The sequence below is a fragment of the Pseudochaenichthys georgianus genome, chromosome 18 (assembly GCF_902827115.2).
Source record: "Pseudochaenichthys georgianus chromosome 18, fPseGeo1.2, whole genome shotgun sequence".
Taxonomy (NCBI): domain Eukaryota; kingdom Metazoa; phylum Chordata; class Actinopteri; order Perciformes; family Channichthyidae; genus Pseudochaenichthys; species Pseudochaenichthys georgianus.
In genome coordinates, this window is record NC_047520.1 from 1,140,795 (window position 1) to 1,160,663 (window position 19,869).

At 40.4% G+C, this 19,869-nt stretch overlaps 1 pseudogene; it reads left to right on the forward strand.

Annotated features, from left to right (window-relative positions):
- Positions 1-8,073, forward strand: part of LOC117463581 (zinc finger protein ZFP2-like) — a 57,754-nt pseudogene extending 49,681 nt beyond the window's left edge.
- Positions 8,074-19,869: the final 11,796 nt, after the last annotated feature.

The following is a 19,869-nucleotide window of genomic DNA, read 5'->3' on the forward strand; positions in this document are numbered from 1 at the left end:
AGTTTCTTCCCGTTAAGTGGGTATAACACGTTAATTGGTTGTTAAATGTTAAGAAGCCCTGAGACACAGTTTAGTGAATATTGTTGTTTTTAGCCCCCGGGGGCGGGGACTCCGGGATTAAAAGGTTAAAGTGTTATCAAAGCTGGTAAAGGTGCGGCTAGTTTGAATGACTTTGTTAATGCAGGGTAGCTTGTGAATTTACTCCAGGTGGAACTAAAGTCTGATTCAAGACTTGATTATATTTCACATCATTAATCCAGATCTGTAAAGTAACTAAAGGTATTAAATACATGTAGTGGAGTAAAAGTACACCATTTACCTCTGAACTGTCATGGAGTAGGAGTACTAAGTAGCATAAAATGGAAATACCCCGTTTTGCCCACGTCAACATCTTGCAAGAAACAGCGTCTGAGGGCTTCTTAATATTTAAAAAACAATGAATGTGTCATATACACTTAACGGGAAGAAACTCCGCTAACTGACGATATGAACCATTTTTAGCCAAACAAAACACAAGTCTAACGCCAACCCTCTGAATTAGCCCTGAGCAAAATAATGCTAACTCACGGTAGAAACACTCCATCACTTATCGGATCTGCACAAAAAATACATCAGCTAGCAAACTGAGATTCCACAGATTCCAGAAATATAAATATCATCACTGAGCTACCAGAACTTGCGGCATGGGATGCAAACCCAGACATCACACAACGTAGCTTTACGGAGCTAATGGCATTAAAACGACAAAAATGCTGCTGAAGGTTAATCCAATGGTTAATCCAATGTCTCTGTGTCCCTTTGAAATTATTACTGATAATCTATCTTCATATATACTAGTTTCAGCCTAGGTTTCAGTTTTCAGAGCGTAACATAGCTTTCGACTGCGTCACTGTTACGTTCCCTTGTAGAGCTAGGGATACCAAGGGAAGTAGCGACACACCCGACAGCCGGACGAGAGAAAAAGGAGAGGAAACGGAAGGCTGAAGGAGTTTAAGTGAGGTTTTTAATCCGTCAATACGTAAGGCGGCTCACCAGCCACATTACAACACAATGGTACCATAAACAACACAACTAGGCTGGGTTGTACACAGAGACAGGCTGCACACATGCAGCCAGACGAGAAGGAGAGAAAGAAGGGGCCTCACTGCCGTCCTCTTCCGGTCCTATATGGAATCCTTGATTGCAAAGTAGGAGCACCTGGGAAGAGGCTGCACCTGGGAAGAGGCTGCACCTGGGGACAAATCAGAGGGAGAGAGAGGAAAACACACACACACGACCACACACACACTACGGCACGTAACACTTCCCCCCATAAAACACACCTTATACTGCTCACCAGCAGCCAACACCGGAGCAACACATGGAACACACACAACACACACACCACTCACTGAACATAGATCCACATCGCTCTGAGCTAGGTCCACACCAACCGCTTCAGAGACGGAAACACCCACAGCACTGTCACAGACGGATGCAGAACTCAACTGCAACTCACCACTCTGTCGCATCGCAACCGGGTGCCGGTCTTTTGGCTTTTCCAGAGCCGCTGCCACCTGCTCCTTCCGAGCTACACACTCTGCCTCTAGATGACCAGGATCAAGGCAAAAGAAACACACTCTCTTTTTCTTGGGTCCTGGAAGAGAGACAGAATGAGCCTGTGTGGCACGCCTGTTACGAGTTTTCCGGAAACCAACACGATGAGGAGAATCGCTCTGAGCCAAAACACCACTGTGTGATAGCTCAAGCCCTTCCTCATCCGCCGTAGTGGTGGCCTGCTTTCGCTTCCAAGCTGCACAGTCTGCTATCATGTGACCTGGGTCAAGACAAAAATAGCACGCTCTGTCTATCCTGGGACCTAACAATGGAACACTGGCACAGGGAACATAACTATCAGGAGCTCTCCGATAAGTGTCCCGCTGAGGAGGGTCCCGCTGAGGAGGATCCCGCTGAAAAAAAACGCTCCTGTGTATCAGCGCAAACTCGTCTGCCAGAGTGGCAGCCTGCTGAAGAGTAGTCACTTTCTGCTCATTCAGGTAGACTACCGTACGCTCCGGTACACAGTTTTTGAACTCCTCCAACAGCATCAGCTCACATACGGAAGCGATGTCATCCGCTTTACACGCTCTACACCACCTGTCAAAGAGGACTTTCTTCTCCCTCGCGAAGTCCACGTATGTTTGGCCAGCAGCTTTCTTTATGCCGCGAAAACGCTGCCTGTAGGCCTCAGGCACAAGCTCATATGCCCTGAGAATAGCACCTTTCACCTTGTCATACTCCAAACTATCCTCGACAGAAAGAGAAGAGCAAGCCGCTTGAGCCTTGCCGACTAGCTTGCACTGTAATAGAATAGCCCACACGTCTTCTGGCCAGTGCAGGGCCGCAGCAATGCGCTCAAAGGCACCAAAATAGACTTCCACCTCTGATTCCCGAAACACAGGGACCAAATTAATATGCCTGCTCACATCAAAGGAGGCAGCAGGACCAGAAGGTGTAACTGCAGAATCACCCACCACAGCTGCTTGGAGCTCTAGCTGACGCATCCGGACAGCAGTGTCTGCCTCCAACTTCCTGAACTCCAGCTCCCTCCTGAGCTGAAACTCTCGCTCACGCTCACGCTCCTCCCTCTCACACTGGAGACGAGCCATACGTACTTTTACCCTGGCATCTACTTTAGACCCCGTAGGTGAGGATCCTGCCGAAAACGAGTCAAACTGAGGTGTGGTGACAATGTTTGCCTGTTTCGTAGCACTCTGAACCACCGTGCCAGGAGATTCCACTAAAACAGGCCGCCTCAAAACCCCCTGTTCAACTAGTCCAGCTATCAACGTAGCCTTGAGTTCACTTTTTACCAGAGCCGAGGAAACAGAAACATGATAATGGTCAGCAACAAACCGCAAATCAACCTTCCTACACCCGTCTAGCTGACCCACAGTAGGACTGGCCACAAACTGCTCCAACACAAAAGCCATCTTTAGCAACGGCTACTTACAAATATTATTATATATTTATTTACAAACTTCCCCAGATCCTGCCTACCAACCTTTACCTAACTATCTTCTGGAGCGTGCCGGGCTCGAGGTGACTTTAAAGGCAAACATCAGCGGCCGAAACCCTGAATCGCCTGCCCCCAACAGGGAATAAATCCCCACCCAGGATTACCCTGAAAATAAAAAAGGCAAAATAAAAAATGAGTATCCGAAGGAAGGACTGATTCAGTCCAGCTAGACACTCCCCTGTCTAAACTGAGGAAGCTGTTCAACAGTAAATAATATCACAGCCAATTCTACACCTATATACACTACTGCTCACCACCAAACACAATAACACTAACCAACAACCAAATACTCACTCTTTGTCTCAAAGATAGGACGAGCCCCCATGTTACGTTCCCTTGTAGAGCTAGGGATACCAAGGGAAGTAGCGACACACCCGACAGCCGGACGAGAGAAAAAGGAGAGGAAACGGAAGGCTGAAGGAGTTTAAGTGAGGTTTTTAATCCGTCAATACGTAAGGCGGCTCACCAGCCACATTACAACACAATGGTACCATAAACAACACAACTAGGCTGGGTTGTACACAGAGACAGGCTGCACACATGCAGCCAGACGAGAAGGAGAGAAAGAAGGGGCCTCACTGCCGTCCTCTTCCGGTCCTATATGGAATCCTTGATTGCAAAGTAGGAGCACCTGGGAAGAGGCTGCACCTGGGAAGAGGCTGCACCTGGGGACAAATCAGAGGGAGAGAGAGGAAAACACACACACACGACCACACACACACTACGGCACGTAACAGTCACTCTCACTTCTGTTACGTGCCGTAGTGGGTGCTTGTGTGTGTGGGTGTTTGTGTGTCTCTCTCTCTTTCCCCTGATTCTCTCTAGAACCATGCTGCACACATGCACACATGCCAGAGGAGAAGCAGCCACTGCAGCCTCTTCCTCAGCTGCTCCCAATCCCCAATCAGGGCCTCTTTAAAGCACCTGAGGAAGGCTGCAGTGGCCTCTCCTTCTCCTCTGGCATGTGTGCAGCATGGTGTCTCGGTCTCTGTGTGAAACCTGTGTTCTGTTCATTATTAGGAGATGTGCTCCAGTCTATATTTGTGTTCTAGTTTATTTTAGTTGGCTTTGCAAGTTGGCTGGTGAGCCCTTTTTCTTTTATCCATTAAAAGACCATCTTGTGGTTTCAGAGATCCGTTTCCTCTCCTTTTTCTCTCACCCGGTCATTTTATATTTTGTTACTTCCCTTTCGTTCTCCTAGTCCAGTAGGGAACGTAACACTCCTCAATGGTAACGTTTGTGTTTATGTGGAACTTCCCCATCAATTATATTGGCTCTAACGGTTCAAAAGAGATGTCAATCACCAAAATCGACCAATGAGTTCCAGAGAAACGGCAAATCCACCCAAATGACCCCAAAGGTGCTAAACCTCTCTAGAAAGGTCAAATGTCACTTGTTTTGCATCAATCTTGATACAGGGTACTTATTATATGTTATAGTTTGGATTCCTAGAGCTTTTAGTCTACTATCCCATCATTCAAGGGTGGTTTTCACTATAAAAAAAACGTCATGTCAATAACCTGCTTAAAAACTGAGGGTTAGGCTAGGTTTCTTCTATAGGAACAAGTCCTGCTTCTCACTTGAGGCCAGGAAAAGGCTAGTCACTGTGACCTTTTTACCTGTGCTGGACTATGGTGATTTGATCTATATGAATGCACCTGCCAATTGCCTGGTCAAGGTAGATGCTGCGTATCACAGCGCACTGAGATTTGTGACAAACTGTAAAGCATTAACCCATCACTGTACCCTGTATGCAAGGCTGGTTTGCCTTCGCTAACTGTACGGAGGCTCAGTCACTGGTACATTTTTATATATAAAGCCATGTTAGGGACACCTCCATCCTACATCTGCTTCCTGATTTCATGGCGAATTGTAAGTGGCTACTGCCTGTGATCGCATGCTGTGGTTTTATTAAATGTGCCAACTGCTAGGACTGTCTTAAGGAAGATAGCTTTTAGATGCGCAGCTCCTCTGTCTTTAGTGGCAATCTGGTGCCACTAAATGTTTTTAAAGCTCGGTTGGATGCTACTCAATCGGAAGCTGTTGGTACCTGCTCATGTGGATAGTTATTGTAAATTGTAATCCCTGTAATGATGCTGTAAAATGTCCTTTTTGTTGTTCCGTTTATGTTTTTATGTTTCATGTGGAACCTACTTGAGCAGGTCTCCCTTGAAAAATAGATCAATGATCTCAATGGGATACACCTGGATAAATAAAGGTTTGAAATGACTAGGCAAAATTTCAAATCTCGAATTTGAAAAAATGTGTAATTCTGAAACGTTTAAATATAATAGAGTAAGAAATGTGATAATAATCAAATTCTAAAAAATTCAAAATCCTGAGAAACAGTAAGTATTATGAAAAAATATACTATATTATGAAAAAAGTCGCAATTCCGAAAAATGATGTCAAAATTCTGAAAAAACTCAAAATAATGAGAATTTCAGAATTCTGAAAATAGACAATTGCCTCTGAAAAATATAACAAATCAGATAAAATTAATTCTGAGAAAATGTGATTTAAATTAAATTCAGAAAGAAATTCAGAAATCTGAAAAAGATAAAATAATTCAGATAGTCAGAATTCAGAAATAAAGTAACATTTCGAGTTTTTTAACTAAAGTCTTTTAAATAAAAGAAAACATAATCAAATTTGATTAAGTATAATTTGGTCATATGAAATCAAATTTGATTAAGTATGATTTGGTCATGTGAAATCAAATGGGCTTGTTTTATTTGTGTAGATCTCTGCACGACGGCCTCTCACTGACTCTTTGTCTCTTGCTGTATATTTTAGGAACGGAGAAGAAGAAAGCAAACCGATCCTCACATCTGTGACCAGTGTAACGAATCCTTCCCAACATCTAATACTTTAAAGATTCATCAATGCATTCACACTGGAGAGAAATCCTACAGCTGTGACCAATGTGGGAAAACTTTAAATACTCGTGGGGAACTTAAGTCCCATTATCGTATTCACACTGGAGAGAAACCGTACTCGTGTGAAGAGTGTGGGAAAACCTTTGCTCAGAAAGGCAACCTTTCATCTCATCGGCGCATTCATACTGGAGAGAAACCCTACAGCTGTGACCAGTGTGGGAAAACCTTTGCTCAGAAAGGCAACCTTTCATCTCATCAGCGAATCCACACTGGAGAGAAACCACACAGCTGTGAACAATGTGGGAAAACTTTCACTACATCAAGTAAACTCAAAGACCATCAACGTATTCACACGGGAGAGAAACCATACAGTTGTGAAGAGTGTGGGAAAAGGTTCACTATATCAAGTCACCTCACAATCCATCATCGTATTCACACGGGAGAGAAACCATACAGCTGTGAAGAGTGTGGGAAAACGTTCACTACATCAGGTGATCTGCAAACACATAGTCGTATTCACACCGGAGAGAAACCATACAGCTGTGACCAGTGTGACAGGTCATTCACTTCATCAGGTCATCTTAAGAAGCATCATCGTATTCACACAGGAGAGAAACCATACTGGTGTGAGCAATGTGGGAAAACTTTTACTCAATCAAATGATCTCACAATCCATCATCGTATTCACACAGGAGAGAAACCATACTGGTGTGAATGGTGTGGAAAAACGTTCACTACATCAGGTGAGCTCCAAATACATTGTCGTATTCACACTGGAGAGAAACCATACAGCTGTGACCAGTGTCCCAAGTCATTCACTTCATCAGGTTATCTTAAGCGCCATCGTCGTATTCACACCGGAGAGAAACCCTACTGGTGTGAGCAATGTGGGAAAACCTTTTCTCAATTTAGTAATCTTAAAACCCACAAATTTACTCACACTGGAGAGAAACCATACAGCTGTGACGAGTGTGACAAGTCATTCACTACATCAGGTCATCTTAAAAGGCATCATCGTTTACATACTTGAGATAAGCAATACTGGTGTGAACAGCGTGGGAAAGCCTTTATTCAAATCAGTTCCCCTTTAGATCCCACCAGCGCACTCACTCTGCATCCATCTGATAATTTTCTGCATCAAGCTAGCATTCCCCCTTCTTTTGTTCAAATGTAAAGCTGACCAACAGTGACTTTACATTCTAATAAATATGTTTTTTTATGGACTACATTCAGCCCTCCCAAAATCCTGTTGTCCTCACACACTTAGAAAGTACGAGAGTGCTCTGGTTAATACAAATATTTTTTGATTTACATAAAACAGCCTTATACTGTTGCTGCGTTGCTGAAACTAACAATGATATGTCTACCAGGAGCCTGTAAATGAGACGTTTAGGTAACATCTGTCAATAGAAGCATCTCTTGATGGTCTACATATATTTCTTAATAGTCTTTATGTATAATACTTCTTAATCCGTTATTTGTGCAGTTGCAATTTTAGTGAGCATTGAGTTCAGTAAGGCTCTTGCTATTTGTTGTTACCTAACATTCACTGAATATTTATTTCACATTAATATTCAATTGAAATGTTTGAGTTTGCTTTTTTGCCCCTTTTTAAGTGAACTTTCGAGCATTTATGCAGCGTCCACACGGCGGCAAGCGTTGAAGCTTGCCGTTAAGCTTGTCTGAAACTCGACCAACAACCAATCACATGAATCTCATGCCCCAGACACACAAGCACGCGGTTTGATTGGCTAGAGCTTGTACTGGCATATGATTTGATTGGCTGACGCTTCCGCCGAAGCTTCAAAAGTTGAACATTGCTCAACTTTTGAAGCGAGCAAAGCGAAGCAACGCTCCCACAATGCAGTTCGGTAAAGCGTGACGTCACCCCATTCAAAGTGAATGGGCAGAAGTGTTGAAGCTTCAACGCACGCCGCTGTGTAAGACACGTTGGGTTTGAGAAGAGAGACTCTTTGATTTTTTTTAAACTCTGATATAATCTGATTTGATCTCATGTTCATTATTTGACTTCATTGTACCCAAAAATGTGAATATGAATTCAAAAATGAAATGTGAATTGTCACATTGTTCACAGTAAATGTTATTTGAAAAAATAAAATGTATTTGAAAATTCAAGTTTTGTGTTAAAAAAGTACAATATTTCTCTGGATATCTCATGTCCCTGAAGGCAACATGACTACAGAAGGCCTGTCACTCATGTGAAACCCCTCTCAGCTAAGCCCCACCCCCCGAGGCAATTTTAGGGCCAAATGTCTGAAACCAAAAAGATACAATTCTACATCTGAAAAGAAGAATGACTAAAATTTCTAAATAAAAAAGTTACCAAAGAAATTGCTAAACCAAATAAAACATTTCTAATTACTTAAAATCACTTTGCATTAGGTTTTTATGAATGGTCTTCATTTGCTTTATTTGAACTGTTGGTCAATTGAATCTGAAATAATAATTTTTAGTAAATTAATAATTATATTCCAGAATTATTTTATATTTTGCAACATGAATGTTGTTCCTTTCTTTAATAACTTATTTTGTAAATGTAAAAGGTATTATTATTACTTCTGCTCTCTACCATGCTCTCATGCAGGATCCAGTTCTTGTAAAACTGTGATATATTAGAATATAACCCGTTTCTCTCGGGAGAAGAAGAGACGAGAGGAGCTTTAGAACAATTCCACCTCTTCATCCGGGCCCTAATCTGCTGTTAGCTGCTCCATGCTAGGTGGCTAATGCTAGTCGATGAACATCAATAAACTGAAGAACAAAGAGGAGCAGAAACACCGGGTAATACTGAGTACTTTTACTATAAAACTGCGTAATTTTACTACTGATAATACTGAGTACTTTTACTAAAATACTGAGAACTTTTACTACTGATAATACTGAGTACGTTTACTAAAATACGGAGTAATTTTACTACGAATAAAACAGTACTTTTATATAATACCGAATACTTTTGCTACTGCTAATACTTTGCACTTTTACCGCTGAGCATGAGGCTAAAAATGAAGCTGTACTTTTACTGCTGGTACTATAGTACATGAATGTTTGTCTTATATATCTTGCACTGAGGTGCTTAGGAATAAAAGTAAACAAGATTTCACCACCGTGTACTTTGAGACAAATGCTGTATTTCAGAGGTGGGAGAAGTACTCAAGTAGCATCAAAATAAAGTTAAATTACCAAAAGTAAAAGTATAAAGGTGCAGCTAGTTTGAATGAATTTGTATACTGCAGGGTAGCTTGTGAATTGACTCCAGGTGGAACTAAAGTCAGATTTAACGCTTGATTATATTTCACATCATTCATCCACATCTGTAAAGTAACTAAAGGTATTAAATACATGTAGTGTAGTAGAAGTACACCATGTACCTCTGAACTGTAGCGGAGTAGAAGTAGCATACATTGTAAATACTCAAGTAAAGTACAAGTACCTCTAAAGTTGTACTTAAGTACAGTACTTGAGTAAATGCACTTCCCACCTCTGCTGCTAAGCTACTTCTTAGCTGTAGATTGGTTTTGTGTTGACTGTAGTGTTAACAGACACCCTATCCGTTTTTAAGAGTGCGCTTAAGACCTTCCCTTTTGATAAAGCTTATAGTTAGGGCTGATTAGATTCAGCCCCTAGTTTTGCTGCTATAGGCTTAGTTTGTCGGGGGGGACCTTACTTCTTCCTTCTCTCTGTCTATACCTGTGCACTCTCATGTTCCGAATAACCCAGCTTCCACAAATTTCTTTTTGGTGTCCATCTACGCCGGGATCCTGAGTCGTGGCTGATCCTGTTGCTGTGGTCCTGAGTCCGGATCGCGAGCCCTGGATCTTGAGTTGTGGCTGTGCTGTGGTCCTGGATCAATATCCTCGTGGATTCATCTTCCTATTATAGACACATGCATTTCCAAACATTTGGACTACCTATGTTGCAATGTATTATCTTTTCAATTTACACACGGCATCTATTGCACGTCTGTCCGTCCTGGGAGAGGGATCCCTCCTCTGTTGCTCTCCCTGAGGTTTCTCCCATTTTCCCCTTTAAACTGTGGGTTTTCTCCAGAAGCTTTTCCTTGTACGATGTGAGGGTCTAAGGACAGAGGGTGTCGTATTGTCATACTGATATTCTGTACAAACTGTGAAGTCCACTGAGACAAATGTAACATTTGTGATATTGGGCTATATAAATAAACATTAATTGATTGATTGATTGATTGATTGATTAATACTTATTTCAGAGACCCAGCAGGAGAAGGAGCACTGAGAGCAGCATGGAGGAGAACAAAGAGACACCCAGAACAAAGCTCAGTGTTTACTTCATCACAATATATTCCTACCACTGTTATCCCTTACACTGGGGTACATTTGTGTTATTCTAAGGACTTTAAACATGTACTTTTGTTTAATGAGAAAACAAACTCTTATATTTAGATATGGGTTCAGGTGTATATCAGTATGTAGTGTCTCTACTTTAAAGAGTCCTCTCCTGCTGATGTTCGGGTGTATATCCGTATGTAGTGTCTCTACTTTAAAGAGTCCTCTCCTGCTGATGTTCAGGTGTATATCAGTATGTAGTGTCTCTACTTTAAAGAATCCTCTCCTGCTGATGTTCAGGTGTATATCAGTATGTAGTGTCTCTACTTTAAAGAGTCCTCTCCTGCTGATGTTCAGATGTATATCCGTATGTACTGTCTCTACTTTAAAGAATCCTCTCCTGCTGATGTTCAGGTGTATATCAGTATGTAGCGTCTCTACTTTAAAGAGTCCTCTCCTGCTGATGTTCAGGTGTATATCAGTATGTAGTGTCTCTACCTTAAAGAGTCCTCTCTTGCTGATGTTCAGATGGCATACGCCAGTTTGTAAGTAATCTTTGCGATTTATAAAAAATAAACTTGACAGGAAAATGTACGGTCTTCCACGGGCACTCTGACCCATCCGTACGCGGTACGCACAAAAACGGGAGAGACTGCAATACCGTTGGTAGAAGGAAGAATGGAAAGACATATGTGGAAATAATACCATAAATAAAATGTTACCTCTCATGTATCATACATGAAGATCATACAATCTTAAAATGATTAAACAAACGCCTGTTTGAGACTCCTCAGTGCACACAAAAACATAACTTGGAGAAAGAAAGAAATACGGAAATGTTATTGAAAACTACCTCGAATATGTTGTGTTAATGTTATGAAATGTATTCTCATAAATGATGCGGTAAGCAGAAAGACAGAATTACTTTAAACGGAGGCCGTTTTGCTTTTCTCTAGGTTGTATATACGAACATGGTTTATACCAGTCACACATCTGTGACCCACTTGAAACGGGTCCGCGACCCAAATGGGTCGCAGATATGTGAGTGGAGGGAAAAAAGTCAAACTTTTATTTTGAAGGCCCGATTTTCTTACGCTGTGCATGCAGTAGGCGTTGGACTGGAAGTACCAGAGACCATGAACGGTTTTGAAAACTTCTGTCACGTAGTGATCATCTTCTCAATAAAACATCTTTGCTGATGTTTTTCCGAGTCTTCTGGCCTTTGATCAGAATCAAGATTGTTGCCGGAAGTCCCCACGGAGAATAGTAGTTTATATGTTAGTATTTCAAAAAATCTCCTGGGGGAGAATCCCCCCAGACCCAGGGAGGGCGGTCTGCAGGGTAAAAGTGGGTTATATTTAGGGTTAGAGCAACTTAGAGTTTACTTCAGAGCAGAGGTCGCGTTAACAGAATATTTTCCGTCTGACGGATTTTTTTTAACAATGATGGACAAATCTGAAAGCAGTCCGTCATTTTGACAGATTAGAACAAACTCGGAACAGCGCCAAAGTTTCCCCGCAGCGAGGCTCCGGTGTTATGCCTTGTTATGCATGCCCTCCAAAAAGGAAATTATACTGTTTCCAAACCTAACTGTGCCGTACAAATAATTGAAATGTCTGTTTTGGCTTTACGGTGTGCACGCTCCCGCGAGGTGCAGCAGCCATGCATAACACGGCGCATGTGAACTGTCCCTCCTCCCCGTTGACAGTTCACGAGCATGCTTCCCCCCACCCCCCCCTCGTCAGAGTTGTGTAAAGGCCGACGGGTAATTATGGATTTTGACGGAAGTTTTAGGATCGTGTCCATCACCTCTGCTTCAGAGACACATCCGGAGAAGAAGCATGGAGAGAAACGCAGGAGCAGGATCCTCCTCTCAGGTCAGTTTGCAGCACTTTTACGAAATCACTTGCATTTAAAATTACATTTAAATACATTTATTTAATTAATATTCAACAATTTATTTGCTTTTCCTCATCAACTTCTGCAATTATAACGTGTTTTTTTCACCTCCTCATATTCACACACAGACACACATTTCAAAGAGCTTTCAATCAAATTACATTTTGAAATATTGATTGATATTTGTGATTATTTGCATGAAGACTGTCATTTTGTTGTTCAGAAAAACTGTAAAAAAGAATTGTATGAAACCTCAAAAGGTTTATTAAAATAATAAGTAAACAATCAAAATACATATAACCTTTTGTAGATTATTTTCTTGTGATATTTTAAGTTAAAAGTCACTTTTAACACTTTTCCCTACTGGTAGTTATGTGTATATTACTCTAGATTTAGTCAGAATGAAAGAAAACATTGATTACCATTGGTTAAATATTATGTGTAATGCAGGCATGAGAATCACTCACCTTTTGGCGAAATTCGCCATTTTGAATCCAAAATAGGTCGTTTGTGTGATTCATGTAGATCTGCAATAAAAAATATTGTTGGGGTATGGGGGGGGTCTGGGACCCGGAGTAATCTGCGGCCGCGAGCTGTTATGTGCCATCATGACACGCATGGTGTTCTTTTTTTATATATTATAATGCAGCGCGAGCTGTGTGCTCGAGTCTTCCTGCCTGTCGGCTCTGCTGCTCCGCGATGATGGTCTAGCTCAGGGGTGCCCAACCAGTCGATCGCGATCGACCGGTCGATCGCAGCGAGATTCCCAGTCGATCGCGAGATGTGTCTAAAAATAGAACAACAATATTCTGTTTTATCGTTAATGTCCTATAACATAATCTTCCCGTGCCAGAATAATGCACTTGAACGCACCAAAGCTTTGTGATTGGCCGGCGTGACCCCATGTGTGGGGGCGTGGCTGGTGGACAGTGGGCACTATTTCGCTGACGTTCTCCGTGTCAACAGGAGTGACAGTCTGCACACAAATAAGACCGCAATTATGGCAGAAGCAAAAAAGCCCAAAATATATAATTTTCACTCCGAGTGGGAGGATGATCATTTTTGTATCTATTCCAATTCAAAGTCCATCTGTCTCATCTGCAATGCGAGCGTGGCTTTATCGAAGAAGGGTAATTTAGGAGCGGCATTTCAAAACAGTGCACAAACGCTACGAGATGGAATTCCCTCTGCCCTATGCTCCAAAAGGGGAGGGGCCTGAGAGGACAGCTAAATGCACAGCAGTCCATTTTCACCAGGCCCAACAACAAGAGCAAGGCTGCTACCATAGCATTTTATCGTGTCAGTCACGTTCTTGCGAAACACATGAAGTCTTTCAAAGACGGCAAAGTTGTGAAAGAAGCTTTCTTGGAGGCTGCCGACGCGCTTTTTGGGGGACAGTAAAAATAACAGAAGCATTTCAACAGGTTTTTGATATAATAAAAACTCAAGTTAGATACCATTATTAATCAGCTGTAAGTTTTAATTTGTTTGAACTTATTCATTATAATTATTGTACAAAATGGTATAAGAATGCAAACTTAAATTGATTATAGTCTATTATCAATTCAGTTTAAGAAACTAGTGTTGCTTGCATCCTATTTTAAAAGGCATTTATTTTTATACTCGACTAAAATGCAACAAAAAAAGGGTTTGATTCTATTAATTTTGTCTTTTTTATTGCACTTTGGCAGCAGATTCCTGTGTAGCTTCAGATCTGAGTTGTCTTATTAGTAAGCCTCATTTATACTTTTGTAGCAACACTTTTTTATATAATGGCAAAGAAAGGGTTCAGAGTCTTTTCTTTTTTTCCTGTGTCATATGTGGCAGCACTGTTCAATGTTTCTTAAACATTACCCACTGTAGTATGTGACGTGTGAATAAACTCCAACTCTGTATCAACAACACTGCTGTGTAACTTCAGTTAAATACTTGTATGTGTGTAGATTAGAAAGAGGTAAAATAAAGGATCTGCAGTATTTTATGGATTATTAAAGGTCAGTTTTATACAAGTAGTGTGTATTTACCTGGCAGTAGGCTGTCAGTAATGGCTACGCCTCTCTATTTGGACTGGTAGATCTCGGCAGACTGGCAACTTTAAAAGTAGCTCTCGGTTCAAAAAAGGTTGGGCACCCCTGGTCTAGCTTCAGCAGCCACATTAGCTACAGGTGCGTCGTTAATATTAACTGTGCGGTCCGGAGTCACTGTGGTACAGACTGGACCTCTGGTGAACAGCTGTTATAACGGGCCGTTCAGGTGTTCAGAGCAGAGCTCCCTGTTGGAGCGCATAGCGTGAAGTGCACTGAAAAGTTTTTCTGTCGCAATATTATCGTTGAGCTAGCTAGCTAGCATACATTGTCACTATCTGCTAACATTAGCTTTAGCCTTCGTTTTCTAATAGTTTTTTTTTCATAGGCTATAAACGGAGGTGGTATAAGTATAGATATTGTACTTGAGTAAAAGTAGAAGCACTCAGATATTGTACTAGAGTAAACGTAGAAGTACACAGATCTTGTACATGAGTAAAAGTAGAAGTACTCAGATCTTGTACTTGATTAAAAGCATAAATACTCAGGTCTTGTACTTGAGTAAAAGTAGAAGTACCAGAGTGTAGGAGTACTCAAGTAGCATCAAAATAAAGTTAAATTACCAAAAGTAAAAGTATTCATTGTGCAGATTGGTCCATATCAGAATAATATATATGATATGATTTATAATGATTGATCATGAAAGTGTTCTCAAAGCTGGTAAAGGTGCAGCTAGTCTGAATTACTTTGTATACTGCAGGGTAGCTGGTGGATTTACTCCAGGTAGAACTAAAGTCTGATTCAACACTTGATTAGATTTCACATCATTCATCCACATCTGTGAAGTAACTAAAGGTATTAATACATGTAGTGGAGTCAAAGTACACCATTTACCTCTGAACTGTAGAGGAGAAGAAGAACAAAGTAGCAAAACATTGAAATACTTAAATAAAGTACAAGTATCTCAAAATTGTACCCAAGTATAGTACTTGAGTTTATGAATTTAGTTTACACTTTACACCAGATGCCATAAAGATAGAAAGACTCAGCCTTGCACAGAGGCATGACAATACATTTTCAAAATGCTCAACAGTGCTGCCAAAATTATAAACTGACTGCTACACAATTAAAATAAATGCTTTTATATATTTCTATTAGATGTGACTCTTTACCATTTCTGTTATTATTATCACTGCTGCTTTAGTTGTTCTGACTGCTAAAATCCTCTGTTATTCCTCATTTTAAAGCCGATATTCCATGGGGTCGGGGGGCTCGGGTCCTTGTCACCTTTTCCATACCTGATGAGTTTGCATCCCTGATAATACTTAGTAAGGAGGTCATAATATGTTTGACTCATGGCTGAAGTTAAATTTCTCCAGCTCTCCCCAGGTTGGCATCTCAAAATGCATCAGATTGATGCTTTAAAATATGGAATATTCAAAATGTTCTTCCGGGGGAGCATGCCCCCGGACCCCCCTAGAGGGATAATATCCTTCTCACCTTTTTCACCCCTGACCCGTTTTCATGCCTGGTAAAGAATACAAACTGATCTATTTGTATTTGTTGTTGTAATAATGGTATTATGTAATTTAAAAAAAGGACTAAAGCAAAGAAAGACAGAGCTAAAACAAAACATCATGCACATTGTTTTAAAGGGATTATAACACATTGAACTAGGGCTGCTCCATTATGGCAAAAATCCTAATCACGATTATTTTGGTCAATATTGATATCACAATTATTAAATATGATTATCATTGACTTTGAAAACATCCATTTATTAACCTAAAACAAAAATAAAAATATCAAGTATCTTTTTAAAAGTTGATTATCCTGAACTTTGAGTATAATTCAACTGCAAAGTGGAGAACAACAGATGGCCAGTCCACCCTGCTGCACTGTACTTGTTTTTGTTCTACATCGGACTCCTTAAACCCAAAGTATTTCCAAACAGAGGAATTCGTTTTACCTTTCTTGGTCACGAGTTCAGAATCAGAAAGGGGTTTATTGGCAGGTAGTTTTACACGTACGAGGAATTTGACTTGATGTCATGGTGCATACATAACATTTAAATCAAACATTTTAAAAAGTACACAGAGAGCGAACTATAATAAGAACACTGTAATACAAATATAGTAATATAGCAATAAAATAAAGCAGTAATTTACAACTAAATAGAATGTAGTGAATTATACAATATAAAATATGTGCAGTAAGCAATATTTAAACATTGTGTGCATTAATGTAATGAGTTGCTCTTGTTCTGCCTCTTCGCTCGAGCTGAACTCACACAACAATTGTCACTCACAACCTGGTGGAGAGGTCTTTTAGGGAGGCGCGATAGCGCACGCCGCAAAATAATCGTATTATTTCGATTTACTTGTGTTTGTAATCGTTGCAAGCCAAAATTATAATCGAGATTAAAATATGATTAATTGCACAGCCCTACATTCAACAGTCATCTGGTTTCTATTCCTGTCTTCTTGTGTCTTGTGTGTATATCGGCCTGTATTCCTTTGTCTATTTTCCTGTGTGGTTTGGAACAAAATAATAAATGAAAACGAGGCTGTGTGAAAACGCAGCTGTTGCTGATAAACAGGTGCTAATCACCTGGGTCTAAGCAATACACACACAAATGCTGGTCTAGAGGCGCTAATCACCTGGGTCTAAGCAATACACACACAAATACTAAACACAGAACACTAACAACACACTGCTAATCAGTGTAACTAACACAGGAACCCTACTTAACACGCTGCTAAGTAGTGTTAATTTCGTCAGCTATTTTTTAATTTAGTTTTAGTCTTAGTCCTGTGTTAAATTTCCTTTTTAGTTTTAGTCATATTTAGTCTCCTTCATCCGGTTTTTATTTAGTCAAGTTTTAGTCGACTAAAAGTCTGAGCATTTTAGTCGACTAAAACAGTAAACATTTTAGTCAAGATTTAGTCGACTAAAAGTCTGAGCATTTTAGTCTTATTTTAGTCAAAGAAAACTAATTATTTTAGTCTACTTTTTGTCAATGAAAACTGTTGAGTCTTTTTTAGTCATCAGATTATATAGAACATTTCAGTCAAACTAGTCAAAACCAATAATTTGTCATTTTAGTATATAAATAAATAAGATTATCTTGTCCTTATTTGATGAAAAACTCAGGTTGAATGATATAAGAATGCAGCTCTGGTCAGGTTTGTGGTGGTTTTACCAGCTGTGTTATGGCCACATTGCTTCCCTTCTGATGAAACAATGCATTCGCTTTTTTTCTCCGCCTCATTGTAGCGAAAATGGGCCCAAATATCACATCGTTTCTTTCTCCCAAGCAGTGGTGGCTTTAGACTTTTTCGTTGTCAGTCATTTTGACGGACAGGATCGTAACATTTCCGTCATAATCCATTATTACCCGTCGAGTGCACAATGTATCACTCACTCGCGCTGACGGGGGGGTATTCGGTTAACGCGAGTGCGACCACTGCTCCGAAGCCAGTGTTGTTGCCATTTTATTTTCTGTTAAATAAGGTTAGTTAGACCATGAGTTAGACCCGAGTCTTCTTGACAGTTCATATTGTGCCGCTTCCCGGTGTAATTCAAATGTACCGCCGCGCGCAGCACAGAAACAGCTGCTGCTCTGCCGCAGCACCGGAAATGGAACTGCTGGGAGAAAAACTGACTATCAGAGATTTAACGTTATCTTTGATAATATTTCGTCTCCTCATTTTTCGTCAACGAAAGTAAAGAGAGATTTTGTCATAGTTTTTATTTAGTAAACTACATTTTCGTCTCGTCACTTTTCGTCAACGATATTGCATGATGATTTCGTTACAGTTATTGTTTACTGCCGTTGGTGCCGTCTCGTCATCGTCTCGTTTTCGTCATGGAAAAAAAGGTCATTGACGAACATATTTCGTCATAGTTTTAGTCAACGAAATTAACACTACTGCTAAGCAGTCTAACAAAGCACAGAATATGGCGGAAATACAACGAGAGGCTTGAGGCATCTGTCCCACAATACAGAGCCTCCTGAATGATGTCCGTGCCCGGCCTTTGTACTCCTCCCCCGGATGACGTGGCAGAAGCGGACGGGGATTGGATGACGTCCGTCCAATCACCGTGGATGTTGCGAGGTCGGGGCGGCCAATGACAGCAGAGGAACTGCACAGCTCATTTACATATGCACACACAAAGTTAATGGCATAACGAAAGTAGCGGCTGTAACAGGGACTGAAACCACACAGCTGTGAACATTGTGGGAAAAACTTTTCTCGGCGTAGTAAAGTCCACCAACGCAAACACGCTGCAAACCGTTAAACTTTTCTCAGAGCCTAGCTTACGCTCTGATTGTGATGGAAAAATATTGATTGCTTTAGTGCTTCTCAGGTATTTTTGTGTTGTGAGCATATCTGTATATATGCTACACATTAATTCTCTGAATAACACTCAAATTTGCAGAAGTGCACACCAGAAAATGTCCAAACACGTCCTGTCGAGATGCATTTCCTCTTATCGTGTTATGTTTGTACTTCCCTATAATCACTGTGAGGTAGACTCAAACCTCATCGCTCACTAACTGTATTTTCTATAGAATAATCTTCATTTCCGATTTATAGAGCCTGTTTTTATTTTACTGAATGTGTTTCATATACTGTTGTGATTCGAGTTAAAGCATTGGTGATTATAATTTGGTAATTAGGCTCAAATGTGATGCCTGTTTTATTCTCTATTTTGTCAGTACATCTGATCGAAAACCTGTTTTCTATTTTCTCATTAAATTTGTCGACACAAAGAGACTCTTTTACTAATCATTGCAATACTGTTTAATACCTTATAATTACTTCAAATCACTTTTGCATTATATTTTTAAGATTGGCCTTGATTTACTAAGAACAAATAATAGAACGAGAATTCAAAAAATATATTATTCTGATAATTATTATTTATTTAATTAATTTAGTATTTGTACTTTTAATGCAATTAATGTTTAACAAATAATGGGAAAATAATGTTTTACATGTTTTAACCGAGGAATATTTTAAAGTGTTTTATCTAGAGCCGGGACTCGATTTAAAAAATGTATCTAATTAATTAGAGGCTTTGTAATTAATTAATCGAAATTAATCGCATTTTTAATCAAATATACATATTTGACCTGAGAACAGTGAGAAGCAATTTTCACATGGATTTGAATCCAAGTGGTCTACAGTCGAGTGCAATCCAGTGAGCCAGGGAGTTGGTTATTTTCTCAGACGTGGACTTACTTATCCTGGCCCTGAAACCAGTCATCTGGTTGAGTGTGGGTTGGGTCAGGGTGTGGTTCCTTGCACTCGGAGTCGGGCTAACGTCCACGCTAGCTGCTACATGCTTTGCATTTAGGTGATACTTTAGGCTTGATGTGCTGCGGTGATATTCAAATTCTTTTTTGCATAATTTGCACACAACCGTGCTCTTATCGACGCTTCCATCCGTCTGTTTTTTTAAAACAAAATTTCCCATCCACGGGGCCGACCAAAGCGGTCTCATCAGCTTGTTCGTTCATGTTTGACTATTGTTCACCGTGGTTTGTTGTTGTTTGAAGTCCCATGCTGAAGTCATGAACGTTAGTTGGTGCTCCAGTATAATCGGTACGCCTGAAACTCATCCAGTGAGAAACGTTCCGCTGTGCAAAAATAAGTGCGATTAAAATGCGTTAATGTTTTTAA